General features: G+C 38.5%; 1 protein-coding gene and 4 long non-coding RNA genes across 6 annotated transcripts in view; 3 read left to right on the top strand and 2 right to left on the bottom strand.

Annotated features, from left to right (window-relative positions):
* Positions 1 to 27,850, bottom strand: part of LOC309508671 — a 342,418-nt gene that overhangs the window by 76,754 nt on the left and 237,814 nt on the right. The gene's annotated exons all lie outside the window — the stretch shown is intronic.
* The window catches only part of LOC309508176 (extracellular calcium-sensing receptor-like), a gene marked incomplete at both ends in the record, with an annotated part of 114,830 nt that overhangs the window by 12,858 nt on the left and 74,122 nt on the right, over positions 1 to 27,850 (bottom strand). The gene's annotated exons all lie outside the window — the stretch shown is intronic.
* The window catches only part of LOC309508598, a 54,346-nt gene that overhangs the window by 5,424 nt on the left and 21,072 nt on the right, over positions 1 to 27,850 (top strand). The gene's annotated exons all lie outside the window — the stretch shown is intronic.
* LOC309508612 lies at positions 174 to 7,695 on the top strand. Of its 2 annotated transcripts, XR_014209602.1 has the most exons (4): positions 174 to 501; positions 1,543 to 1,647; positions 1,757 to 1,964; positions 6,073 to 7,695. It is a non-coding gene; the product is annotated as an uncharacterized lncRNA (long non-coding RNA). The 2 variants fall into 2 exon arrangements; XR_014209603.1 differs by lacking the exon at positions 6,073 to 7,695 and having other exon boundaries at positions 1,757 to 2,620.
* Positions 10,530 to 11,701, top strand: LOC309508512. The gene is made up of 5 exons (XR_014209472.1): positions 10,530 to 10,641; positions 10,796 to 10,856; positions 11,024 to 11,117; positions 11,208 to 11,326; positions 11,434 to 11,701. It is a non-coding gene; the product is annotated as an uncharacterized lncRNA (long non-coding RNA).

The raw sequence follows: 27,850 nt of genomic DNA on the forward strand, positions 1-27,850 counted from the left end.
GCAGTCGGGACAGGAAAAAATACTAAATAATAACACAAATAAACCTTATTACAATTAAATAATTAAATAGTATAAAAACAAACACCATAAAGTTTATTATTTTATTTAAAATTATATTTATTCCCAAAACAACTGGGCCGTCAAGCCCCGCCCATTTCCGGATTTGTCTGTTCGAAATCGCGCCATCAGAGCTCAATATATATTTTTAAAACATCTGAATTTGATACAATTCAGGTTATGAAGTTCGGGTTGGAGGGAAGAAATCAAACTTAGAAGGTAACATAAGTAAAAAGAATAGATGGACATTTAATCAACTGTATAGATGAGCACTTTATTAAGAGCACTCATTGAGAAAGTTTATGTGAGTGAAACGCACAAGTCACGTCTGAAATTAATAAAGTGGATGCAAAGAAAAAGATTACTCCATGGTAGAATGAAATGCAGGCGATGCAAGAAACGCATGAAAATGGTGACCTCTTCTTGTAAAGATGGTTACATCTGGTAAGTATCTGATTATGTACTTATTTATAGAAATATCAGGCATGTAAACCAGCTGAGAAATATGTTTATTGAAGATAATAACGGAAAAAAATAAAGTTTCCGTTCACATAAGCATTAATGCACAAAATTATATACTGTACAAATTGTATACTGCATTACACTTTAGCTAATATTTTTTCTTTGCTACTTTTACAAAGTGTCACCCTCTTATAGTCCGTAACTACCAGAAATCATCCAATAAAATGCAAATTTTTACCTTTAACCTTCAGTAATGATACTCAAATTCATTAAATAAATGGACATTCACTGGTTATTTTATATTTGACATGTATAATCTACTTTTTAGAAAATTGAAGTGAGTGTGCATTACCTCCATTCACCCCTAAGGGGAAGATTAAAATACTTTTATTTTTCTACATACAAATTGACAGACATTGATCCAGAATTTAACAATATGACAATTCCAGAAAAGGTGGGATAATGTTTCTGGTTAATTTATACAGAATTCACTTTCATTGGTCATTTAAACTAAAAGTCCATGATGATGACACTAACAGAACATAATGGTGACAATGACAAGGTAGTTATCGAGCACCACAGGGCTTCTCAAACTTAAGTCAAAATAAATGAAATGAGATTATCTTGGTATCACACACATACATATATTTATTATATATTTTTTGTAAGGTTTCTTAAAATGTCTCGGAGACGTTCCCACAGTTCTTCTGGATTTAGTCTGTCTTAGTTTTTTCTGTTTCTTCATGTAATCACAGACGGACTCGATGATGGTGAGATCAGATCATACCGGCTGTTGTCAGATTCCTTGTGCATACACAAATCTCACTGGATTATTAATTTATAAATATGATTATTGAAATTAATGACAAAATTAATGTTAGGAAATGTAAACTGATATTTCCCACTGACACACTACAGCAAAAATGATTAAAAAATAACTGGCTTAAAAGTTTTTTTTTTTTTTTTTTAAATGCTACCGTGTTTAAGAATGTTTTTTATATGATGAATACTTCTTATTTGCAGGCAGTGCAAGAAGTCATGTGGACGACACAGAAAAAGCATTAGGACCAAGTCCATTTTTTCCCATTCCCATGCAAGCCTTTTTAGTTGGATGAAGTATATACACAGGTAAGTTTATATTGTCTGTGATCTCTAGTGCCTTTTCATCCATAACAGTCTGCACGTTACATTTTTGATTCTGTCCTTTTACAATAATATTGCATGGCATTATGTCTAGATTTTCACAGGGTCTCCATATGCGACAGGTGGATATGATGCTAGATAACATCTCAAATAGTAGTGCGACTCTGTCCAAGATGTCCATGAAATTGCGAAGTGTATGTGTGAGAAGTATGCGGAGGCTCAGGAAAAAAAGAGGACAAAAAGTTGGTGGGCTCAATATATGTGTACACATTGACGAAAGCAAGTTTCGCCACAGACGAAAAGTAAGCCTTGACCTAAAAAAACATTTATTCTCTTCACATGTGGAAGTGTACACTGTAAAAAATAAAATCTTATTAAAACGGTCAATGACAGTCAGCTACGGCTCCCAAACAAAAACCGTAAAAATAAAGTAAAATATCCTAATTTAAGCATTTTATAGAAACTTTCCTTAAATGTTTTACAGAAAAACACTGTTATTTTCCTAAATTATTACAATAAAAAAAGACTGTCAGCAATCACTGTCAAATGACTGTTAGCAATGCTGCCATACAAAAACCGTAAAATTAATGTCAAATTTCCTCATTTAAATAAGTGCAAAAGACTTTTACAGAAATATTCATGAAACTTTTTAACAGAAACAGTTTTTTCACATATATTTCCTGAATTTTTACAAAAAAAAAAAAACATTCACTATAAAAAGTGAATCTCTTGCAGTGAACTACATGCATGATTTACTGTGACTATACATCACTGCATCAGAAACTACACAGTTACTGTCTGTTAAATAAAGTAACACATAGACTAACCTCAGTGTTTCTCTGCTCATCCTGAACTGAAGCTCAGGCTCTACTCTTCAACACAATGGTGACACACAAAACAGATGATACAGAAACACTTTACATCCCAACAGAACATTAAACACTACCAGATCTCAGGATCTCAGCATCTTCACTTATTACAATCCAGACTTTATTTATTTCATACTAACATTCTTATTGAGAATTAACAGAGTTGATGTTTTGTTGAAAATAATAAAGTTTGTACATATATACATATTTAATATGTTAAGGCAATGAATCCAAGAGAAACTCAGATCAGATGATGTTGGTCACTTTCAGTGATGATAGTCAACATGTAAAGGCCTGATTTACTGATACAACCTGAAGTCTAATATCTGATTAAGTCATTAAATAATAGTTGTTAATTTTGCATGCCAATACTGGTGCAGATAATCCTGCAGTGCTGTGATACTCAGATTTTATGAAGTCATTATACAGAAAATGTTCTGACAGGATCATATAGACTCACTCAGACATCAAGAATCAGCGTATAAATCGCAACAATGGTGACAATGAGAAAAAAAAATCTGATAAACTCTGAACTAGTCACAATACAAACTACTAAAGTCACAAAAAGGCTTTGTTGATTTGTTGACATACGCTGATTCTTGATGTCTCTATACTCCTAAAAATAAAAACCTCAAAACATTTTCTCTATAATATATATATATATATATATATATATATATATATATATATATATATATATATATATATTTAATTTCAGAATATCAGATTGTTATAATACTGATGCCACAATATTACAAGGGTCATGTGAAAAGTTATGACATGGATCATACACTTTGTATAAAACTAAAGTCTCTCTATATATTATGTAACCTCAGATAATATATTCAGAGATTTGACTCAAACTTATATCAGTGAATCAGATCACCACATGATGATTATAACATCTTCAATAAGTGACTAACATCTGATGAGATTTTCACCTGCATTTATTACCATAACAAATGTGATTCAAAAACAGTTTAAACAGCAGTGAAAACAAATGTTTAAAACTCAAGGGTCATGAGCCTTGCTAAGGCAAACACTGATCTCAATCATGGTGACATCAAATTTGTGACAAGTTTTTTGCACTTTATTTAAATTAGCATATGTTACTTTAATTTTATGTTTTTTGTTTGGCAGCTGCAGCTGCCAGTCATTTGACCCTGTTTTTACGATTTTCTTTTTGCAATGAAGGTATTTGATCATAATAATTCAGGAAATACTTGTGAAATAACAGTGTTTTTTCGGTTTATTTAAATTAGTTTTTTTTTTCAAAAAAATTTGAATTACTGGAATTTGTCATTAATGTCACAATACCTAAAATAAGAGCTGAATTTAAAATGAAAGAAAATGATCATCAAAAAAATCAGTTATTTTCTGTAAAATTATGATTTTTTTACAGTGTAGACAAGACACAATATTGTTACATTGTTCGGTTACACTTTAGATTACAGCGTGCAAAGTACTGTGTAATTAAAACCAATTTAGTTTAACTTTTGGTAATTATAGCGTACCTATAAGTACTTACATGTAAGTATAAGGGAACAAAATGTAATAAAGTGGTCACAACCACGAGAATTAATTATACTGTAAGTATTTTAGAACTAAGGGGTACTTACTCTACTATTATGATACAACAACCCTATGTTTGGGAGAAATTTATCAAGAACATACACTGCGTATCTTTTTGTAATAATAGTGTACCAATACATTTAAAAAATTACAGGGTACATATCTGTGCAATTATAGTTTTTTTTTAAGTTTTTTTTTAGCAAAAGTATTACAATTTACTTTTAAATACTGGGGAAATACTCTTGTTCCATGTAGTTACAGGGTAAGTGTGACATTGTGGGCTTTAAATTAAAGTGGTGCTTGTTACCCTCTTTTTCCATGAAGTTACAGGGCAAGAACAATAAAAATACATGCACAATCTAATATCACTGACTGGGAAACCTTTATTTGAAAAACAACTTAATTCAAAACAGATTCACAACACTTCTTATTCATTTAAAATGCAGTAGCCTACACCCAGAAATACATCCCCACAATTTACTCATATTTTACCCTCATGCCATCCGAGATGTATACGACTTTCCTTCTTCAGATTAACACAAATAAAGGTTTTTAGAAAAATTAATTATCTCTGGGAATACATATAATGCAAGCTCATGTGTTCCAAAAAGTTGGAGCATCAAACAGCACATATTGCAATAAATATGCGCGTGCATGAGAGTTGAGATCACGCTTGACGTGACGTGAGCACGTCGGAAGTCGGATGCCATCAGTTTTTTTTTTTTTTAATATTGCTCACAACAAAATACAAACAATAACAGATAATAACAATGAGAAACAAACAAGACAGGAGGAAAGAGACGCCAGTTTTCGTGTGAGTTTCACAAGCTTCACAATGTGTTTCACAACGTGCTTACATTTCCGTCAAACGTGAACTAGACTCTCATGCACACACTGGTGACAGTTTGTAGGAAGCGAAAAGTAAATTATGTAAAACATTTCTGGGTGTACTGCATTTTCTTTTAATATTTAATACAGAATAGCAAAATACATGGAATTCCTTCTTAAGATTCATCAGTGGAAAGATTGAAAAAGGGGAAGAGGAACAAGAGGAGGAAGACGCCAAGCAAGAAAAATAAACAAAGGGCAAAACGTGCTTCTCTCTGTATTTGAAATAAAAATGTTATTTTAAAAAAATGTTTTAGATGAATAAGAAGTGTTACAAGTCTGTTTTGAAATGTTGTTTTTCAAACAAAGGTTTCTGAATCAGTTATATTAGACTGTGTATGTATTTTTATTGTACTTAGTCTGTAACTACTGTACATGGAACAAGAGGTTAACAAGCACCACTTACCCTGTAACTACATGGAACAAGAGTATTTCCCCAGTATTAAAAAAAAATGCAATAGTTTTAGTTTTACTTCCCTTGAAACATGTAAGCCAAATCTAAAACATCTGCACTTTTGCACTTTTACATCTGCGCTTTTTATCAACAACAAAAACAACAACAAAAAAAGTATAAATGCACAGACATGTACCCTGTAATTTTTAAATAGCCTTTATGTATTGGTACACTATTATTTTAAAAAAAGTATGCATTGTATATTCTCGCTAAATTGCTTCCAAATATAATAGTAGAAAAAGTACCCCTTAGTTCTATAATACTTACAGTATAATAATTTTTTCATTCTCCATGTTGTTACCCCTTTATTCCCCAAACTTTACATATTGTTTCCTTATACTTACATGTATGTACTTTATAGGTACACTATTATTACAGATAGTAATTAAACTATACATTTTCAGGTCATCTGATATGCCTACTACTAATCCAAAATGTAATTTACAGTATCTTACGTAGTACTTTCTGGGCTGTAATCTAAAGCATTAAACGTAAGATACTGTAAATTGCATTTTGGATTAGTAGTAGGACTATCAGCTGACCTGAAAATAGTTATTTTGAGGCTAGTGCTTTTGACTTTTAGAAAACAGGAGTGTCTGACATTAATTTCTTTAATTCTTTTTTCAGTATGCCAGAGGGCGTTATGGAGGTGCATGGAGAAGGAAAAGCTGGGTATTCGGAATGGTTGAGATTTTGCCTTCCCGAAAACCAGTGTTGCGGTTGGTGGACAAAAGGAACAAGACGACCCTTTTACCAATAATAGAGAAGCATGTGAAAAGAGGCAGCATCATTCATAGTGATGAGTGGCGTGCATACTCAACACTTTCAGAGAGAGGATACCAACACCACACAGTGAACCATAGCATTAATTTTGTCAATCCATTGACAGGGGTACACACACAAACCATTGAAAGAGCATGGGCAAACTTCAAGACGGAAGTGTGGAGGTTGCGTGCAAACCGGTCAGAGAAGGCTCTCAAAAAACATCTAATATATATAGAATGGACTTATTGGTTAGGCAGGAGACACAGACAGGGAATTCTCGGAAAGCTTTTGCATGATATCAGTCAGTTCTATCACTGACTAAATGTTTTTCTTTCTTTTTTTGTTGTTGCTTAAATTCATGTTTATAACCCTAAAAAGGTTTTATGTTAACTTGGTAATACAAAAATGTCATGTTTTTTTTTTTTTTTTTTTTTTTTTTTTTTTACAGCATTTCATTAAAAGCAGTTTAATGAACAAACTAATGACTCTGGTATTTATTTCCCATTTGGCAGATATGTAATTTTACTGTGGTACTGTTATTTTCTTAATCTTAAACCAAATACTCATCAGTGTCGGTACTTACTATCTATTGACTGTCTGCTGAAAATCAACTGACTTTAACCTGTGATGCTGGCCTGTAAGAGTCATTCAACAGCATTTCTTAGTTTTTCACTTCATTTTGATGGGCCAAATGTGGCAACAGATGAATATATGAATTTACCTCAAAGTAAAATGACAGTTTACTGAAAGGTTATTTATATGCAACAAACAGTTAGTAGAGCACTTCTGAAAATCCTTGCGAAAGCAAAAGATCAAGTGTAACTAACCAGATATATACTTAAGGTTCATTTGAAATGATGTTGTGTTGCTACTTATAGACAACTGCATGTTAACTGAAAGTCTGTTGATACATTGGTTAATAGCTACATGCTGACTACTTAAAAGCTCTTGCTTTGCTGTACTTTAAAGTACTAAGAACCTGTTGAGGATTTGTTGCATGTCTGCAAATACGCTGTTGAACATCTACAACCTAAAATGTATATGCAACAAACAGTTAGTAGAGCACTTCTGAAAATCCTTGCGAAAGCAAAAGATCAAGTATAACTAAGCAGATTTATACTTGAGGTTCATTTGAAATGATGTTGTGTTGCTACTTATAGACAACTGCATGTTAACTGAAAGTCTGTTGATACATTGGTTAATATCTACATGCTGACTATTTAAAGTACTATTGAGAACCTCTTGAGGATTTGTTGCATATCTACAAATACGCTGTTGAACATCTACAACCTAAATTGATAACACATTGGTAACACTTTACTGACAGAATGTTTAATAGCAGTTTACATGTTACATACAGTGTAATGATTGCTACAAACATTTAATAGACAATCTACAGATACTAACCTGATGAGAGTAAGTAGATGAGTACTTGTGAAGTAAGTTATAGTCAGCAGACTATCAATAGACTATCTAAAGGGGGACCATCAAAATAAAGTGTTACCCAAATGTCTTAAAAAAGATGAATAGGTGTTAGAGAAATAAAATCAATCATCTCCAATAATAATAATAATAATAATAATAATTAAAGCTGCAAGCAGCATTTATCGGGGTTCAAGCAGTTAAGGCCTTTAAGGCATTTAAGCACAAAAGCATCAAAAGTTATTAAGATTTATTAAGCAAGCATGTAACCACTGACATAATAGACGGAAAAGACCATTTACAGCCAATACAGGCAGTTTACCATGGAAAATATATGGTTTTAAAGCTTTTTAACAGTTATAGCGCCACCTATCACTGCATGAAAAGTGGGATTTTCGACAGTTACCGGCGCTGTAGATTGTCGTGGAAGTTCAGGTTTACGACTGCAAACGGCAATTTACAGGCAACACTGCAAACTGTCGGAAATTGTCGGAAATTGACGTGGGACTTGCTTGCCCCGTGACCCCCCTCCCTCTAATGCTTTAACATGTAAATGAGACTGCTGTGAGCTTTACAAATGCAAATGAGGGTAGCAGGGGGAGTTTTATCCCAGGTGACTAAAAGGTATTAACTTAACTCAAAAAAAAATACAATACAATACAATATTTATTTATAACGCACAATTAAAAACAGCCAAGGCTGACCAAAGTGCTGTACAGGGCAATAGATCAAATGCAGGGCAGAAACAGGACAATAAAAAAATAAAAATAAAAATAAAGGCAATAGTTGTATCATAGTCAAGGGGTATTAAAAGCAAGAGAAAATAAATACGTTTTCAAGGATGTTTTGAAGATGGAAATTGAGGGAGCTAGTCTGATATAGAGGGGTAGACTGTTCCAAAGTTTTGGGCCTGCAGTCGCCTCGTTTTTTAAGTCTGGATCTGGGCACGATAAGAAGACAGTGATCACTGGATCTCAAAGTATGAGATGGAGTGTACGGGCAGAGGAGATTGGTCAGATATTGGGGGGCCGGTTTGTTAAGAGCTTTATACACAAATAGTAAAAATTTTGAATCAATCCTGAATGTGACAGGTAGCCAGTGGAGTTTGAATAGCGCTACCACTTTTGGAGCAATGCACAACATGTTGCAGAAATTTTCACTGCCCTTTTTGTGATAGCAGTATTATTAAACAGACAAAATGGGACAAATTGAATAACCACATTAAAATCCACTTTAAAAGGCTGTTGTTCATGAAGGAACATCTGGACTTACAGTGTACAGTGGCAATATATATTATTTGACATTTATCCATTTGTCAGACGCTTTTATCCAAAGATAGATGGTTTTCTGCATGATTTAGACAAAATATTAAATCATCTTCATTAATGTCTAAAGGTTACACAAAAAATCCAAACAATTATATATTCCTGTATTTTCTGTATTGTTTCTCACAGTAAACTGCCATGCAGGCTAGAATTGCGAAACATTATTGGATAAATCTTATAATTTACATTTCTCTGGGCCAATCGGAATCTTAGCACTTTTTCTCTTGGCCAATCGGAATCTTAGCACTTGCGTCATAATCTTGAAGCACACACACCATGACACACACAGCGTCAACAACAGCTGAGCTCGCCATTTGCCTGGCTACCGTGCGAGTCTAATGGAAACTCACGCATGAATTTTCCTGCATTGAACTTGTTTTAGCGCCCGCCAAAGTGAATTTTTGTCCCGCCAAAGTCTTATTTGATCGGTGAGTAATGTAGATGAACGGCTGCGTTTGTGACAGGGCGCATGTTTTAACTAAAAGAACGACCAGAGAGAGAGAGAGCCGGTCGCGCGCGCGCACTCTCTGTGTAAACGACTTCACCGTCTCCAAACTAGGCGCTGTGTTGCTCTCTCTCCCTCGCACATATTAATCAAAATAAATCGACACGGTGGTAAAAGGTCGGAAGACCAAAGTTTCGTGTGGAGCATTCGGAGATTTTTTTTCCCCTGAATTATAGCCTACTGCTGGGTGTGAATTGTGTTAAATAAGTTTCCTTATCTTCTCTGAAAAGCGTTCCGGACATTCAGCTGACATAAAACAACACTTTAATTAAACGAAATAAAACTATACAGTGATGAAATGTTTTCTATGTTGACAACTTGACACAAATCTTGGATGTCCATGTTCTAACTGCTGGGATAATCACAAAACGCGCACGACACGTCCAATTCGCGAACTAATAATGTCTCCTTTGAACCGATTCATTTTAATGAATCGTTAAAACAACTGATCTTTCCAACAGTGAACTCAGGAGACGTCTGAATCGGTGTATAACTAATCAGTAACACTTTACAATAAGGTTCTATTTCTTACATACATTATATAAAAAGTACAGTTTGCTAACTCAAGCTTAAACTTTAAAATAAATAAAACCACTTTTTTTTTTAAAGCATTTTAAACATTTTTCCACACAGTGCTATCAAGAATCGATAAGAGAATCGTTAAAGAATTGGATCGATAATCAGAATCGTCAGTGGCATTATTATTGATAAAATCGTATCAAATCCCATCCCTATGTGAAGACAGTAAAATTATAATCAAACATTAAAGAACATACATGTTTTTTAATATATTTTTTTTTAAGAGTAAAAAGATGCTAACATGAGGTCTTATTGTGTCACTGTCAGTCTTGTTACATCAGTGCAAAACTAGGGTATGCAGATTAATTATTATTATGATACATCATTCATCAGCATGCATTGATTAATCCCATGGCATGTATAAAAAAAAAAGTTAGTCTTTTTAGTCCCCCCCCCCCCCCCCCCGTCACCTTTTTTAGTCTGAGGAGTTTGCAGGTCTGTCTTTACTTACTGCTTGAGAATCAAGTTTGGTAACAGTTTATAGTGTGGTAATTCTTACCTTTTTGTTTGATTTCAATAATTGTACATTTTTGAATATTCTTTGTTTTTTTCGCCCTTAAGATGCTAGCGCACCTCTGAGCAAAGACCTGTTGACACCCAGTAAGTATTCATCTCATCGGTCGCTTTTGTATTTTGTCAGGCCTTGTGAAATGTAAGAATATTCTGTTTTTCATGATTTCATCATAAAGCAAGAGGTCATGGGATTGATGGCTATTATTTGTTTAATAATTGTAAATAATCCTGTAATTTACAGGAAGCAGTATGCCATCTTCTCAACTCTGAGACAAATTGTGGGCGCTACGAACTGGAGCAAGGTAAAAAAATAAAAATAAAAGAATCTTACATTCTTTTATTTTTTTACTTTCATAAAAACTTACAAACATTTTAAAGGTAAGATTCAAAGAATATGCTTTCATTCTCTTGTATAAGAAAATAGATCCGTTATAGTTTACGATCTTAATCATACATTTTGTTTCCATAGAGTAACCTCGCCTCATAACGAGGGCGTAACCTCACATTTACTCAGAGCTATGTCTGCAAGTCCAGATTTTCATGACGCTGATCATGACGACATTGTAAGTAACTTTTACTATTTTCTCCTTGTTTCATTTTACTGTGACTTGCGTTGTTTTTATTCATATCACTCTCATTTAATTGTTTTCCAGCTGCCTGTAAGACGTACTACGAGATAGTACGCAGGAGCTTCAGGTACAAACAACCAGATCTGGCATTGCAGGCCGAAGCTGTGAAGAGTTCAGCTCGGAGTCGAGCGAGAAGAAAGAGGGTAAGATTTTTAGTCAATGTGACTATTTTTCACGTGCATTAATAGATGTTTTGTGTCCATACACAGTGCATCACAGTACTGATTGTCTGTATTGGTTGTTTTTACAGCTGCTAGAAGCGAGACGGTGTGCTAGGTGAGGATGACGTGGGCATTTGGAAGTGCGCCACCATAGATCTGATGTCCGATGAAGTTCAACCACCAGCCAGGAGCTCACAGAGCTCTGTGCTACGCTGCAGTCGAGATTAGAGGCGACTCCTAAATACAGGGCAACGCACCACAGACGTTTTCAAAGTGGATCGAATTCAGAGAGAACGCCGCTAGTCACCTACAGCTCCGAAGATGAAAACAGACATAGAGCTTCCAATTTGTTGTGTGTGCAGATGATCTATGCATTGTACATAGGTGTATATTGTTTTGTGTTTGTGCTAATAAAGCTCTTTCTTTGAATAAACAGCATGTCCCTGGCAAATTTTCCTTTCCTTTATAAATTCATGTCCTTGATGGTAATAATAGTGTAGTCCATAGGTTAACAATGACATGAATATACCACAGAATAGCATATTATGAATATAAAAAAATAATGTATATATCATAATTTATATTAATATTATAATTTTTTGAATTTATAATGAGCGAGGGTGACCAATAGTAACAGATCTGCCAACCAATCACGAGTGATTTTTCTTGTTTAAACCACGTGGGTTCAACGAATAGTGAGTGAGGAAATTCAAGCCTTTCTCTGGCGGGAGCTGCTATTCATATGGTAATTAGAGCCATTCACACCTCCGGCGCGAGCGCTCTGCATACGTCATGGTTCGTTTCCGACAATATTCGGCACAGACGAACGCGACGTTCACAGGCTGTAAATTGTCGTTAACTGCCGAAAATTAGGGAGATTTACGGCCGTTTACGGGGTCGGAAATCCCAATTTTCATGCAGTGTATGGTCCGATCTCCATAAAATTGTTTACTGTGACCTCAAATTGAACCCATACACATGTGTACTGAGTTTGGTGAAGATATCTCATTTACTTCTTGAGTTATAGCCATTTGAGTAAAATAGGCTCCTCCCACAACAATTTACTACATTCTAGTATTATTTACTATGATTCTAGCATGATTTACCATAGTTTACCATGATTTACCATGATATACTACATTCTAGTATGATTTACCATTGTTTACTGTGTTTCTAGCATGGTTTACCATAGTCTATCATGATTTATCATAGTTTACCATGATTTACCCTGTTCTAGCATAGTTTACCATGTTCTAGAATGATTTGCCATGATATACCGCATTCTAGTATTATTTACCATTGTTTACTGTGATTCTAGCATGGTTTACCATAGTTTATCATGATTTATCATAGTTTACCATGATTTATCATAGTTCACCATGATTTACACTGTTCTAACATAGTTTACCATGTTCTAGCATGATTTACCATGATTTACTACATTCTAGTATGATGTACCATTGTTTACTGTGATTCTAGCATGGTTTACCATAGTTTATCATGATTTATCATAGTTTACCATGATTTATCATAGTTTACCATGATTTACCCTGTTCTAGCATAGTTTACCATGTTGTAGCATGATTTGCCATGATATACCATGTTCTAGAATGATTTGCCAGGATTCTAGCATGATTTACATTGATACACCACATTCTAGTATTATTTACTATGATTTACCATGTTTCTAGTGTGATTTACCATGATTTACCACATTACTAGCAATTATGTGAAGTGTCAGTGCAAATGAAGTGATAAACACGGACAAAATCTGATTGTGTTATAATAGTTATTGTTATATAAGTGATTTTTAGAGTCTAAATATGAATGTGAGCACATGTGAAAAGCACATGTGAAAATACTTCATTAATAAGTAGAATGGCCAGCAGAGGGCAGTAGAAGAACACTTAACACTTTAAACTTCATGATTTTCACCAGTTTTCTGCACTAAAGAAAAACAGTTTTTCCATGTTAACTCAATAATGCATGCTTACACACACACACACACACACACACACACAAATATGTTTTTAATGTTTTGGGATATGTTATTGAGAAAATATATTTATTGCTCTATAGGAATTCCTTTGTGATCTAATAATATAAAAAAGAAAAAAAAAGAAAAAGAAAAAAAGATTGCTTTTTAAACCATTTGTTTGTTTCCCAATACTGAAAACTAATGAAAAGATCATATGTAATACTGCTGCTCCCTCTAGTGGACAGTGGTATTTCAGCTTCCATCTTACAGTTGAAGTGACTGAATGAATGACTGAATGGGAATTTGGTTTTTCACTTATATCTCGGGAACCAGAAACTCAGAGCATAGATAGTGCTTGAGGAGCCCTGTTGAATGAGACCATCGCGGTGTTTTTGGGCGATTGGGCCCGGGAGTTATGACTGTTCAAAGGCATATCTTTTGGGGCTTTTATCTCTGGAATGCCTAGGGCAAATTACACCACATTTGAATCGAAGCTAGCCAAGGACGGGCCCTTTCCAACGAGCTCTCACACAAGGTTCAGGGTGGTCTGGGTCGGGAGTTACGGTCGTTCAAAGTTGGGGGTCCCGCGGACTACCGATCGGCGGGGGGCGCGCTCCCGAGGCCCGCGATTACACGTTTCGATCAAGAGCCCGGAGAGGTCCTTGCCATCAAAATTTGAGCGCGCAACGACTTTCCATTTTCGAGTTATGAGTGAATTTGTACTGGGGGGCGTGGCCTAAATGCCGTTTTACTTTCGTTTTCATGTTAAATGTTAAAATAATGATTTTATAAAGTCTAAATATGAATTATATAACAATATTAGGGAGTAGTATGATGAAATGACAGCAGGGGGCAGTAAAATACCACTTATTGGCTTAATATGGTATTCATTTTAAGGCTACATATTGAAGTGACCCTATTATAGCTATCCAAATGAAGTAGTTCAACTTTTTCTGACAATTATTGATCTAGTGAGTCCAGAGAATTGTATTGCACTAGTTTTTAACATTATGATATGAAAATTATATGATCATAGATGGAAAAGATAATTTACAGCAATACAGGCAGTTTACCATAGGAAATATATGATTTTAAAGCTTTTTAACAGTTATAGTGCCACCTATGGTCTGATCTCCATAAAAATGTCCATGCTTCTTTATGATGTTATGTCACATATGCTCATCAATTTTTGTTAAGTTCTGAGTTTTCGTTTAGGATTTATAGGCTTTTGAGTGCATTTTACCACACCCATTTTCTATATGACCCTATTATAGCCATGCGTAAAATGCAAAAGTTCAACTTTTTTTTGATAATTATTGATCTAGAGAGTCCATAGAATTGTCCTAGACTGGTTTGGTCCGATCGGGCGAAAAACCTAGGACTAGTTCGCAAAAGTAGGTTTTTAACATATTCGTAAATATTTAATGAACGGTTTGATTGACAGCAGTGGTTCTTGAGGCAAAGTTGTTCAGCATGAGCAGATCTATCAAATGATATGCATTTTGTGACAATAAGTGTAACACCACGTGATTACAGAGCCATAAAACTCGTTACTGCCAACTAGTGGCTGATTTCTTCCAAAATTCTTCCAGACCTCTAGGGCCATGAGTCGAACATGCCCATCGAGTTTCGTTCCGATCGGCCTCCGTTAACCTTGTCTAATAGGTGCTCAACTTCATTGGCCGATGGCGGCCATATTTTTTGAGATACACCAATGTCCTCATAGATATATATGGCACCTTGGACCAAGAGACTGCATGCCAAATTTCAAGTCAATCGGACTAACGGTCAGGTGGTTATAGCCCTTTTCATGTTTTTTTCATGTTATAGCGCCACCTAGAGTTCAATATTCGCGTTTTTTTTACTGTGACCCCAGATTGAACTCATACACATGGGTACTACGTTTGGTGAAGATACCTCATTTACTTCTCGAGTTATAGCCATTTTAGTAAAATAGGCTCCTCCCACAACATTCTTTTTGCGCCCCCTAGCGACCATGAATCGAAATTTCAACTTTGTTTTGATAATTATTGATCTTCAGACTCCAGTGAACAATTCTGCACTGGTTTGGTTTGGCTGCACGCCCCTTTTCTGAAATGACCCTATTACAGCCATCCAAATGCAAAAGTTCAACTTTTTTTTGATAAGTATTGATCTAGAGCAGGGGTGGGGAACCTTTTTCCTATAAAGGGCCATTTACTATTTTTTAACATTCTTTAAGGGCCATTGTAATGAGCAGGGGCGTTTCTAGGTTTTAAAAACATCAGGGGCTGAGCCCGAAACATCAGGGGCTGGGTAACAAGATAACATGATTCGATACAGAGAATAATGTAAATTTTAGGCCTATATGCAGGGGGGCAGACTGGTTAAAAAATTCAGTCCTGGCACTGTAGCCACACCAGCCCACATTACCACACAGACACACACATTCAAATGTGAGGTAGTCCGGGGGGTTCGGGGGCATGCTCCCCAGAGAAAATTTTGATTTCTCGGACCTACATATGTGCATTTTAAGGTGTTTGAAGGCCAACATTTTTTGATGACAATAGCTTTAAAAGCATGTCAGTCGGCAGTAGCATAAATTATTTGTCAAGATAACAGATTCTTAAACATGAGAATGAGGATAAATGTTGAAATGAATGATCCACACTACAAAATGGAAATGCAAAATGTTTCTGCTTATTGTTGACAATACACAATCACATATTCCAAACAGGAATGGCCTTAAATGAGAAATCTTTCAAGGATTATTTTGCATAGATGTAAACTTTTCAGCATTAAAGATTGGTTTCAGCAACTTGTTTCTTTCTGAGTTAATCAATGTTTTGGCACTATTAAATCAGTTCAATTAAATTTCAATTGTTCACTCATAAAGACAGTCACTTGTCGCCACCTACTGGCTTAATGATGCAAGTTGCGCAAACACAGACAAGCGGAGTGATACAAACTGTGAAAAGGCTGATGCTGGTGAAATATTCAAACACATTCGAGGACCTTATATATATATATATATAGGCTACATATCAGAGTTAAATAGGAATACATTGTAATAATGTTAATCAAGCAGACTAATTCACATGACTGCGCAGCAATATTTAAGCTCATTATACAAAGGAAATAATACAGATCTAGACAAATTGGGTTGCTTGTAGTTAAAATATATATTTTTTAGTCGGCCACACATTCTACTTGCTGTCGGCCACTCATTCCACTTGCTGTCGGCCACTTTTAGTCGGCCACTCATTCCACTTTAATACGCAAATGACAAAACGAAAGTAAAAGCAGCAGCCCCTCGTGGACGACTACCACACACACGCACACACACACACAGTCGTGTGATTTAGTCTGCACACACACACAAAGTCCATGTCTGGTCCTCCGCTGTCTTCGTTCCGATCCTTTTATGCGCCCCGAAGCTGATCAGTGAGAAACTTGAAACCGGTACGGCGCGCGAGCCCCCGAAGCTCATCCGTGAGAAACTTGAAACCGGTGTGGCGCGCAGGTGACTCATTAACACTCACGCTACTGGCCTCGCCCTGCTCTCACGGCTCGTGGACTCGTGCTGCTTGCCACTTTGCCTATTTTGTGTTTTCTATCATACGAAAAGTAATTGCTGCGATTTTTGTTTCTGAATTTTTTTTATTTTTTTGTATTTATTTTTTTGGGGGAGGAATTGACTCGCGGGCCGCATCAAACTGTTTTGCGGGCCGGTTACGGCCCGGGGGCCGGACGTTCCCCACCCCTGATCTAGAGAGTCCAGAGAATTGTCCTAGACTGGTTTGGTTCCGATCGGGCCAAAAACCAGGGACTAGTTCGCAAAAGTAGGTTTTGGACAAAATCCGACATAGCAGACAATTTTCCCTGCACATATGCTCATCAATTTTTGTGAAGTTCTGAGTTTTCATTTGGGATTTATAGGCTTTTTAGTGTATTTTGCCACGCCCCTTTTCTAAATGACCCTGTTACAGCCACCCAAATGCAAAAGTTCAACTTTTTTTCGATAATTATTGATCTAGAGAGTCCAGAGAATTGTCCTAGACTAGTTTGGTTCCGATCGGGCCAAAAACCAGGGACTAGTTCGCAAAAGTAGGTTTTGGACAAAATCCGACATAGCAGACAATTTTCCCTGCCTACATCCAAATTGGAGATAGCCATTTTTTCCGCCTTGAGCCAAGGATTCCAACGACATAAGACACTTGATCCTGGGACAAACGGTCTAAGAGTTATGAGCGATTTAGTACTTTTGGTTGCTGTAGCGCCACCTATGGGCCAATTGGGGTCATACTCTGATAGGTTGTCCCCAAATTGAGGCCTACCATCTGGCCAGGTTTCACGTCTCTAGGCCTTACGGTTTGTCCTGCACGATGCGTTTTACGAATCCTTACAATTACAATAGGGTTTCAGCATTTCATGCTTGAACCCCTAATAAGAATGAAGGCTTTTTGCCAGTTATAGCGCCACCTATGGTCCGATCTCCATGAAGCTCTGCATGCTTCCTCACCATGTTCTGACACATATGCTCATCAATTTTTGTGAAGTTCTGAGTTTTCATTTGGGATTTATAGGCTTTTTAGTGTATTTTGCCACGCCCCTTTTCTAAATGACCCTGTTACAGCCACCCAAATGCAAAAGTTCAACTTTTTTTCGATAATTATTGATCTAGAGAGTCCAGAGAATTGTCCTAGACTGGTTTGGTTCCGATCGGGCCAAAAACCAGGGACTACTTCGCAAAAGTAGGTTTTGGACAAAATCCGACATAGCAGACAATTTTCCCTGCCTACATCCAAATCGGAGATAGCCATTTTGTCCGCCTTGAGCCAAGGATTCCAACGACATAAGACACTTGATCCTGGGACAAACGGTCTAAGAGTTATGAGCGATTTAGTACTTTTGGTTGCTGTAGCGCCACCTATGGGCCAATTGGGGTCATACTCTGATAGGTTGTCCCCAAATTGAGGCCTACCATCTGGCCAGGTTTCACGTCTCTAGGCCTTACGGTTTGTCCTGCACGATGCGTTTTACGAATCCTTACAATTACAATAGGGTTTCAGCATTTCATGCTTGAACCCCTAATAAGAATGAAGGCTTTTTGCCAGTTATAGCGCCACCTATGGTCCGATCTCCATGAAACTCTGCATGCTTCCTCACCATGTTCTGACACATATGCTCATCAATTTTTGTGAAGTTCTGAGTTTTCATTTGGGATTTATAGGCTTTTTAGTGTATTTTGCCACGCCCCTTTTCTAAATGACCCTGTTACAGCCACCCAAATGCAAAAGTTCTACTTTTTTTCGATAATTATTGATCTAGAGAGTCCAGAGAATTGTCCTAGACTGGTTTGGTTCCGATCGGGCCAAAAACCAGGGACTAGTTCGCAAAAGTAGGTTTTGGACAAAATCCGACATAGCAGACAATTTTCCCTGCCTACATCCAAATCGGAGATAGCCATTTTGTCCGCCTTGAGCCAAGGATTCCAACGACATAAGACACTTGATCCTGGGACAAACGGTCTAAGAGTTATGAGCGATTTAGTACTTTTGGTTGCTGTAGCGCCACCTATGGGCCAATTGGGGTCGATGCGTTTTACGAATCCTTACAATTACAATAGGGTTTCAGCATTTCATGCTTGAACCCCTAATAAGAATGAAGGCTTAGGAATAGGGCCTATTGTAATTGTAAGGATTCGTAAAACGCATCGTGCAGGCCAAACCGTAAGGCCTAGAGACGTGAAACCTGGCCAGATGGTAGGCCTCAATTTGGGGACCACCTATCAGAGTATGACCCCAATTGGCCCATAGGTGGCGCTACAGCAACCAAAAGTACTAAATCGCTCATAACTCTTAGACCGCTTGTCCCAGGATCAAGTGTCTTATATCGTTGGAATCCTTGGCTCAAGGCGAACGAAATGGCTATCTCCGATTTGGATGTAGGCAGGGAAAATTTTCTGCTATGTCGAATTTTGTCCAAAACCTACTTTTGCGAACTAGTCCCTGGTTTTTGGCCCGATCGGAACCAAACCAGTCTAGGACAATTCTCTGGACTCTCTAGATCAATAATTATCAAAAAAAAGTTGAACTTTTGCATTTGGGTGGCTGTAACAGGGTCATTTAGAAAAGGGGCGTGGCAAAATACACTAAAAAGCCTATAAATCCCAAATGAAAACTCGGAACTTCACAAAAATTGATGAGCATATGTGTCATAACATGGTGAAGAAGCATGCCGAGTTTCATGCAGATCGGACCATAGGTGGCGCTATAAATGGCAAAAAGCTTCCATTCTTATTAGGGGTTCAAGCATGAAATGCTGAAACCCTATTGTAATTGTAAGGATTCGTAAAACGCATCGTGCAGGACAAACCGTAAGGCCTAGAGATGTGAAACCTGGCCAGATGGTAGGCCTCAATTTGGGGACAACCTATCAGAGTATGACCCCAATTGGCCCATAGGTGGCGCTACAGCAACCAAAAGTACTAAATCGCTCATAACTCTTAGACCGCTTGTCCCAGGATCAAGTGTCTTATATCGTTGAAATCCTTGGCTCAAGGCGGACGAAATGGCTATCTCCGATTTGGATGTAGGCAGGGAAAATGTTCTGCTATGTCGAATTTTGTCCAAAACCTACTTTTGCGAACTAGTCCCTGGTATTTGGCCCGATCGGAACCAAACCAGTCTAGGACAATTCTCTGGACTCTCTAGATCAATAATTATCAAAAAAAAAGTTGAACTTTTGCATTTGGGTGGCTGTAACAGGGTCATTTAGAAAAGGGGCGTGGCAAAATACACTAAAAAGCCTATAAATCCCAAATGAAAACTCGGAACTTCACAAAAATTGATGAGCATATGTGTCATAACATGGTGAAGAAGCATGCCGAGTTTCATGCAGATCGGACCATAGGTGGCGCTATAAATGGCAAAAAGCTTCCATTCTTATTAGGGGTTCAAGCATGAAATGCTGAAACCCTATTGTAATTGTAAGGATTCGTAAAACGCATCGTGCAGGACAAACCGTAAGGCCTAGAGACGTGAAACCTGGCCAGATGGCAGGCCTCAATTTGGGGACAACCTATCAGAGTATGACCCCAATTGGCCCATAGGTGGCGCTACAGCAACCAAAAGTACTAAATCGCTCATAACTCTTAGACCGTTTGTCCCAGGATCAAGTGTCTTATATCGTTGGAATTCTTGGCTCAAGGCGGAAAAAATGGCTATCTCCGATTTGGATGTAGGCTGGGAAAATTGTCTGCTATGTCGGATTTTGTCCAAAACCTACTTTTGCGAACTAGTCCCTGGTTTTTGGCCCGATCGGAACCAAACCAGTCTAGGACAATTCTCTGGACTCTCTAGATCAATAATTATCGAAAAGAAGTTGAACTTTTGCATTTGGGTGGCTGTAACAGGGTCATTTAGAAAAGGGGCGTGGCAAAATACACAAAAAAGCCTATAAATCCCAAATGAAAACTCAGAACTTCACAAAAATTGATGAGCATATGTGTCAGAACATGGTGAGGAAGCATGCAGAGTTTCATGGAGATCGGACCATAGGTGGCGCTATAACTGGCAAAAAGCCTTCATTCTTATTAGGGGTTCAAGCATGAAATGCTGAAACCCTATTGTAATTGTAAGGATTCGTAAAACGCATCGTGCAGGACAAACCGTAAGGCCTAGAGACGTGAAACCTGGCCAGATGGTAGGCCTCAATTTGGGGACAACCTATCAGAGTATGACCCCAATTGGCCCATAGGTGGCGCTACAGCAACCAAAAGTACTAAATCGCTCATAACTCTTAGACCGTTTGTCCCAGGATCAAGTGTCTTATATCGTTGGAATCCTTGGCTCAAGGCGGACAAAATGGCTATCTCCGATTTGGATGTAGGCAGGGAAAATTGTCTGCTATGTCGGATTTTGTCCAAAACCTACTTTTGCAAACTAGTCCCTGGTTTTTGGCCCGATCGGAACCAAACCAGTCTAGGACAATTCTCTGGACTCTCTAGATCAATAATTATCGAAAAAAAGTTGAACTTTTGCATTTGGGTGGCTGTAACAGGGTCATTTAGAAAAGGGGTGTGGCAAAATACACTAAAAAGCCTATAAATCCCAAATGAAAACTCAGAACTTCACAAAAATTGATGAGCATATGTGTCAGAACATGGTGAGGAAGCATGCAGAGTTTCATGGAGATCGGACCATAGGTGGCGCTATAACTGGCAAAAAGCCTTCATTCTTATTAGGGGTTCAAGCATGAAATGCTGAAACCCTATTGTAATTGTAAGGATTCGTAAAACGCATCGTGCAGGATAAACCGTAAGGCCTAGAGACGTGAAACCTGGCCAGATGGTAGGCCTCAATTTGGGGACAACCTATCAGAGTATGACCCCAATTGGCCCATAGGTGGCGCTACAGCAACCAAAAGTACTAAATCGCTCATAACTCTTAGACCGTTTGTCCCAGGATCAAGTGTCTTATATCGTTGGAATCCTTGGCTCAAGGCGGACAAAATGGCTATCTCCGATTTGGATGTAGGCAGGGAAAATTGTCTGCTATGTCGGATTTTGTCCAAAACCTACTTTTGCGAACTAGTCCCTGGTTTTTGGCCCGATCGGAACCAAACCAGTCTAGGACAATTCTCTGGACTCTCTAGATCAATAATTATCGGAAAAAAGTTGAACTTTTGCATTTGGGTGGCTGTAACAGGGTCATTTAGAAAAGGGGCGTGGTAAAATACACTAAAAAGCCTATAAATCCCAAATGAAAACTCAGAACTTCACAAAAATTGATGAGCATATGTGTCAGAACATGGTGAGGAAGCATGCAGAGTTTCATGGAGATCGGACCATAGGTGGCGCTATAACTGGCAAAAAGCCTTCATTCTTATTAGGGGTTCAAGCATGAAATGCTGAAACCCTATTGTAATTGTAAGGATTCGTAAAACGCATCGTGCAGGACAAACCGTAAGGCCTAGAGACGTGAAACCTGGCCAGATGGTAGGCCTCAATTTGGGGACAACCTATCAGAGTATGACCCCAATTGGCCCATAGGTGGCGCTACAGCAACCAAAAGTACTAAATCGCTCATAACTCTTAGACCGTTTGTCCCAGGATCAAGTGTCTTATATCGTTGGAATCCTTGGCTCAAGGCGGACAAAATGGCTATCTCCGATTTGGATGTAGGCAGGGAAAATTGTCTGCTATGTCGAATTTTGTCCAAAACCTACTTTTGCGAACTAGTCCCTGGTTTTTGGCCCGATTGGAACCAAACCAGTCTAGGACAATTCTCTGGACTCTCAAGATCAATAATTATCAAAAAAAAGTTGAACTTTTGCATTTGGGTGGCTGTAACAGGGTCATTTAGAAAAGGGGCGTGGCAAAATACACTTAAAAGCCTATAAATCCCAAATGAAAACTCAGAACTTCACAAAAATTGATGAGCATATGTGTCAGAACATGGTGAGGAAGCATGCAGAGTTTCATGGAGATCGGACCATAGGTGGCGCTATAACTGGCAAAAAGCCTTCATTCTTATTAGGGGTTCAAGCATGAAATGCTGAAACCCTATTGTAATTGTAAGGATTCGTAAAACGCATCGTGCAGGACAAACCGTAAGGCCTAGAGACGTGAAACCTGGCCAGATGGTAGGCCTCAATTTGGGGACAACCTATCAGAGTATGACCCCAATTGGCCCATAGGTGGCGCTACAGCAACCAAAAGTACTAAATCGCTCATAACTCTTAGACCGTTTGTCCCAGGATCAAGTGTCTTATATCGTTGGAATCCTTGGCTCAAGGCGGACAAAATGGCTATCTCCGATTTGGATGTAGGCAGGGAAAATTGTCTGCTATGTCGGATTTTGTCCAAAACCTACTTTTGCGAACTAGTCCCTGGTTTTTGGCCCGATCGGAACCAAACCAGTCTAGGACAATTCTCTGGACTCTCTAGATCAATAATTATCAAAAAAAAAGTTTAACTTTTGCATTTGGGTGGCTGTAACAGGGTCATTTAGAAAAGGGGCGTGGCAAAATACACTAAAAAGCCTATAAATCCCAAATGAAAACTCGGAACTTCACAAAAATTGATGAGCATATGTGTCATAACATGGTGAAGAAGCATGCCGAGTTTCATGCAGATCGGACCATAGGTGGCGCTATAAATGGCAAAAAGCTTCCATTCTTATTAGGGGTTCAAGCATGAAATGCTGAAACCCTATTGTAATTGTAAGGATTCGTAAAACGCATCGTGCAGGACAAACCGTAAGGCCTAGAGACGTGAAACCTGGCCAGATGGTAGGCCTCAATTTGGGGACAACCTATCAGAGTATGACCCCAATTGGCCCATAGGTGGCGCTACAGCAACCAAAAGTAATAAATCGCTCATAACTCTTAGACCGCTTGTCCCAGGATCAAGTGTCTTATATCGTTGGAATCCTTGGCTCAAGCCGGACGAAATGGCTATCTCCGATTTGGATGTAGGCAGGGAAAATGTTCTGCTATGTCGGATTTTGTCCAAAACCTACTTTTGCGAACTAGTCCCTGGTATTTGGCCCGATCGGAACCAAACCAGTCTAGGACAATTCTCTGGACTCTCTAGATCAATAATTATCAAAAAAAAAGTTGAACTTTTGCATTTGGGTGGCTGTAACAGGGTCATTTAGAAAAGGGGCGTGGCAAAATACACTAAAAAGCCTATAAATCCCAAATGAAAACTCGGAACTTCACAAAAATTGATGAGCATATGTGTCATAACATGGTGAAGAAGCATGCCGAGTTTCATGCAGATCGGACTATAGGTGGCGCTATAAATGGCAAAAAGCTTCCATTCTTATTAGGGGTTCAAGCATGAAATGCTGAAACCCTATTGTAATTGTAAGGATTCGTAAAACGCATCGTGCAGGACAAACCGTAAGGCCTAGAGACGTGAAACCTGGCCAGATGGTAGGCCTCAATTTGGGGACAACCTATCAGAGTATGACCCCAATTGGCCCATAGGTGGCGCTACAGCAACCAAAAGTACTAAATCGCTCATAACTCTTAGACCGTTTGTCCCAGGATCAAGTGTCTTATATCGTTGGAATCCTTGGCTCAAGGCGGACAAAATGGCTATCTCCGATTTGGATGTAGGCAGGGAAAATTGTCTGCTATGTCGGATTTTGTCCAAAACCTACTTTTGCGAACTAGTCCCTGGTTTTTGGCCCGATCGGAACCAAACCAGTCTAGGACAATTCTCTGGACTCTCTAGATCAATAATTATCGAAAAAAAGTTGAACTTTTGCATTTGGGTGGCTGTAACAGGGTCATTTAGAAAAGGGGCGTGGCAAAATACACTAAAAAGCCTATAAATCCCAAATGAAAACTCGGAACTTCACAAAAATTGATGAGCATATGTGTCATAACATGGTGAAGAAGCATGCCGAGTTTCATGCAGATCGGACCATCAGAACTTCACATAGCACGGTGGCGCTATAAATGGCAAAAAGCTTCCATTCTTATTAGGGGTTCAAGCATGAAATGCTGAAACCCTATTGTAATTGTAAGGATTCGTAAAACGCATCGTGCAGGACAAACCGTACGGCCTAGAGACGTGAAACCTGGCCAGATGGTAGGCCTCAATTTGGGGACAAACTATCAGAGTATGACCCCAATTGGCCCATAGGTGGCGCTACAGCAACCAAAAGTACTAAATCGCTCATAACTCTTAGACCGTTTGTCCCAGGATCAAGTGTCTTAATAAGCCCTAATAACCCCTAATAAGAATGAAGGCTTTTTGCCATTTATAGCGCCACCTATGGTCCGACCTGCATGAAACTCGGCATGCTTCTTCACCATGTTATGACACATATGCTCATCAATTTTTGTGAAGTTCCGAGTTTTCATTTGGGATTTATAGGCTTTTTAGTGTATTTTGCCACGCCCCTTTTCTAAATGACCCTGTTACAGCCACCCAAATGCAAAAGTTCAACTTTTTTTTTGATAATTATTGATCTAGAGAGTCCAGAGAATTGTCCTAGACTGGTTTGGTTCCGATCGGGCCAAAAACCAGGGACTAGTTTGAAAAAGTAGGTTTTGGACAAAATTCGACATAGCAGAAAATTTTCCCTGCCTACATCCAAATCGGAGATAGCCATTTTGTCCGCCTTGAGCCAAGGATTCCAACGATATAAGACACTTGATCCTGGGACAAACGGTCTAAGAGTTATGAGCGATTTAGTACTTTTGGTTGCTGTAGCGCCACCTATGGGCCAATTGGGGTCATACTCTGATAGGTTGTCCCCAAATTGAGGCCTACCATCTGGCCAGGTTTCACGTCTCTAGGCCTTACGGTTTGTCCTGCACGATGCGTTTTACGAATCCTTACAATTACAATAGGGTTTCAGCATTTCATGCTTGAACCCCTAATAAGAATGAAGGCTTTTTGCCAGTTATAGCGCCACCTATGGTCCGATCTCCATGAAACTCTGCATGCTTCCTCACCATGTTCTGACACATATGCTCATCAATTTTTGTGAAGTTCCGAGTTTTCATTTGGGATTTATAGGCTTTTTAGTGTATTTTGCCACGCCCCTTTTCTAAATGACCCTGTTACAGCCACCCAAATGCAAAAGTTCAACTTTTTTTCGATAATTATTGATCTAGAGAGTCCAGAGAATTGTCCTAGACTGGTTTGGTTCCGATCGGGCCAAAAACCAGGGACTAGTTCGCAAAAGTAGGTTTTGGACAAAATCCGACATAGCAGACAATTTTCCCTGCCTACATCCAAATCGGAGATAGCCATTTCGTCCGCCTTGAGCCAAGGATTCCAACGATATAAGACACTTGATCCTGGGACAAGCGGTCTACGAGTTATGAGCGATTTAGTACTTTTGGTTGCTGTAGCGCCACCTATGGGCCAATTGGGGTCATACTCTGATAGGTTGTCCCCAAATTGAGGCCTACCATCTGGCCAGGTTTCACGTCTCTAGGCCTTACGGTTTGTCCTGCACGATGCGTTTTACGAATCCTTACAATTACAATAGGGTTTCAGCATTTCATGCTTGAACCCCTAATAAGAATGAAGGCTTTTTGCCAGTTATAGCGCCACCTATGGTCCGATCTCCATGAAACTCTGCATGCTTCCTCACCATGTTCTGACACATATGCTCATCAATTTTTGTGAAGTTCTGAGTTTTCATTTGGGATTTATAGGCTTTTTAGTGTATTTTGCCACGCCCCTTTTCTAAATGACCCTGTTACAGCCACCCAAATGCAAAAGTTCAACTTTTTTTTGATGATTATTGATCTTGAGAGTCCAGAGAATTGTCCTAGACTGGTTTGGTTCCAATCGGGCCAAAAACCAGGGACTAGTTCGCAAAAGTAGGTTTTGGACAAAATCCGACATAGCAGACAATTTTCCCTGCCTACATCCAAATCGGAGATAGCCATTTTGTCCGCCTTGAGCCAAGGATTCCAACGATATAAGACACTTGATCCTGGGACAAGCGGTCTAAGAGTTATGAGCGATTTAGTACTTTTGGTTGCTGTAGCGCCACCTATGGGCCAATTGGGGTCATACTCTGATAGGTTGTCCCCAAATTGAGGCCTACCATCTGCCAGGTTTCACGTCTCTAGGCCTTACGGTTTGGCCTGCACGATGCGTTTTACGAATCCTTACAATTACAATAGGGTTTCAGCATTTCATGCTTGAACCCCTAATAAGAATGGAAGCTTTTTGCCATTTATAGCGCCACCTATGGTCCGATCTGCATGAAACTCGGCATGCTTCTTCACCATGTTATGACACATATGCTCATCAATTTTTGTGAAGTTCCGAGTTTTCATTTGGGATTTATAGGCTTTTTAGTGTATTTTGCCACGCCCCTTTTCTAAATGACCCTGTTACAGCCACCCAAATGCAAAAGTTCAACTTTTTTTCGATAATTATTGATCTAGAGAGTCCAGAGAATTGTCCTAGACTGGTTTGGTTCCGATCGGGCCAAAAACCAGGGACTAGTTCTCAAAAGTAGGTTTTGGACAAAATCCGACATAGCAGACAATTTTCCCTGCCTACATCCAAATCGGAGATAGCCATTTCGTCCGCCTTGAGCCAAGGATTCCAACGATATAAGACACTTGATCCTGGGACAAGCGGTCTAAGAGTTATGAGCGATTTAGTACTTTTGGTTGCTGTAGCGCCACCTATGGGCCAATTGGGGTCATACTCTGATAGGTTGTCCCCAAATTGAGGCCTACCATCTGGCCAGGTTTCACGTCTCTAGGCCTTACGGTTTGTCCTGCACGATGCGTTTTACGAATCCTTACAATTACAATAGGGTTTCAGCATTTCATGCTTGAACCCCTAATAAGAATGGAAGCTTTTTGCCATTTATAGCGCCACCTATGGTCCGATCTGCATGAAACTCGGCATGCTTCTTCACCATGTTATGACACATATGCTCATCAATTTTTGTGAAGTTCCGAGTTTTCATTTGGGATTTATAGGCTTTTTAGTGTATTTTGCCACGCCCCTTTTCTAAATGACCCTGTTACAGCCACCCAAATGCAAA

The sequence above is a fragment of the Leuciscus leuciscus genome (assembly GCF_965113295.1).
Source record: "Leuciscus leuciscus genome assembly, chromosome: 10".
Classification (NCBI taxonomy): domain Eukaryota; kingdom Metazoa; phylum Chordata; class Actinopteri; order Cypriniformes; family Leuciscidae; genus Leuciscus; species Leuciscus leuciscus.